The sequence below is a fragment of the Meriones unguiculatus genome, chromosome 4 (assembly GCF_030254825.1).
Source record: "Meriones unguiculatus strain TT.TT164.6M chromosome 4, Bangor_MerUng_6.1, whole genome shotgun sequence".
Classification (NCBI taxonomy): domain Eukaryota; kingdom Metazoa; phylum Chordata; class Mammalia; order Rodentia; family Muridae; genus Meriones; species Meriones unguiculatus.
The window spans coordinates 77,070,914-77,073,067 of NC_083352.1; the positions used below are offsets into that span (position 1 = coordinate 77,070,914).

At 41.7% G+C, this 2,154-nt stretch overlaps 1 pseudogene; it reads left to right on the forward strand.

Moving 5' to 3' along the window:
* Positions 1 to 590, forward strand: LOC110555853 (high mobility group protein B3-like; annotated as a pseudogene).
* Positions 591 to 2,154: the final 1,564 nt, after the last annotated feature.

The following is a 2,154-nucleotide window of genomic DNA, read 5'->3' on the forward strand; positions in this document are numbered from 1 at the left end:
AGTATGGCTAAAGGTGATCCCAAGAAACCAAAGGGCAAGATGTCTGCTTCTGCCTTCTTCGTGCAGACGTGCAAGGAGGAACATCAGAGGAAAACCCCAGAGGTCCTGGTTAGTTTTGCTGAGTTTTCCAAGAAGTGCTCTGAGAGGTGGAAGACGATGTCCGGCAAAGAGAAATCCAAGCTTGATGAAATGGCAAAGGCGGATAAAGTACGCTATGATAGGAAAGATTATGGACCAACTGAAGGAGGCAAGAAGAAGAAGGACTCTAATGTCCTCAAAAGACCTCTGGATTTTTCTTATTCAACTCTGAATTCCGCCCCAAGATCAAATCCACAAACCCTGGCATCTCCATTGGAGATGTAGCAAAAAAGCTGAGTGAGATGTGGACTAACTTAAGTGACAGTGAAAGGCAGCCTTATATTACCAAGGCAGCAAAGCTGAAGAAGTATGAGAAGGATGTTGCTGACTATAAGTTTAAAGGGAAGTTTGGTGGTGCCACAGGCCCTGCTAAAGTTGCCCAGAAAAAGGTGGAAGAAGAGGAGGAGGAAGATGAACACAAACTTTGTCTCCTTGTGAGTACCTTGGAGTAGGAGAGCTCTGTGATTGGCACATCTTATTTGAGCTGTGTCTATTGCCCTTGTTAGGTTTAATTACAAAATTTGATCAAGATAGTGTTGTAGTTTCTCAGAGTGTCAGTGGTTTACATGAAGTGGCCGTGGGTGTCTGGAGCACCCTGAAACTATCAAAGTTATACATAGCTCCAAACATTTCTAAAATGAAAAAGCACTCTGGTGTTGTCCTCACTCTGTGCACTTTGCTGTTGGTGTGACAAGGCATTTGAAGATGTTTCTGGCATTTTGTTTTCAACTCGTAAGGTAGTATTAACTATATTGGCTAGAAATCCTGAGTTGCCAACTGTACATGTCTATAGTTTGTAAAGAGAACAAAACCACCCAGACAGATTCTTGATGCGTGTTTGGCGTGGAGGCTGTGAGAGGAAGATGCCTTTTGGAGGGGCTGTAGCTCAGGGCCTGCACTGCGAGGCTGGACCTGCTGATCCTGCAGTGGGCATCCATTCATCCATTTACCTTCAGGTTGTTTTGTTTTTGTATATAGTGGCATAGCATTCTGCTGACATTCTTAGTTGTGGAAAAGTGGGGAGGGCCCAGCTGGCATGAGAAGGGTTTGGATTTTTTTTTCTTTAGTTAAATGCAGTGGATTTTAAACTGTTTTTAAAGAAATTGTAGAATTCATGGTCAAAAAAGCTAAGAACTGCTGCATCAAGTGAAGTTCAAGAACCCTCTCTACCTAAATGCAATTTGCAACATTCTGTTATGTTTTTATATGTTTAGAATGCTGAGATGTTTTTGAAGTTAAATAAACAGTATTACTTTAAAAAAAAAAAGTATTCAATTCTTGGGCTAAAGTATGATCCCCAGAAGCCACACTGGTGCCACACATTATGGCTCATGCACGCACACACAGAGAGACAAAACACAAGAATAATTGTAAATACAATTTAAATTTTAAAAAGGGGGTGGAACTGCCTCCATGCCCAGCTTCAGAATGGGCTTCAGACTGAACAGTCCTGAGTTTCTATTCTACATAATACTGCAGTCCAGATACAGTAACTTAATAACCTGCCTGAAAACCAGAAACAGTAACTCAGTAAAGTCCCCAGCCACTTAACCAATCAATTTAAGATCAGTTAGAAACCCTTTGTCTAGCTAGTCAAAATGATACTTTGTTACCTGAGCATTCCCTGAAGTCCCCCATGTAGAACCGATCATGAGTCCCCCACCCCTTGTCTAGATTAGTACCAACCAATCAACATAAAGATTACATAACCACATAGGAAATCCCCTGTCTTTCAGTTGAGCTTTTGTGCTCACTTCAGAGTCACTATGGAATGGTGGCCCCTGCATGCTGGATATTTCTGCAGAGTAAATGCTCCTTGCTTTTGCATACTACCTGAGTCTGAGGTCTTCCTTCAGAGAGCAGAAGGATGGAGAGTTCAAAGTTATCCGTGGCTACATAGTAAAGTTGAGACCAAGCCTTGCTACATGAGACATTACCTTTAAAAAATAAAAATAAAAAAAAAAGACTAATTTCAAAATGGACGTGCCCCTCATGCCTGAAGTCCCTGTACTTGAG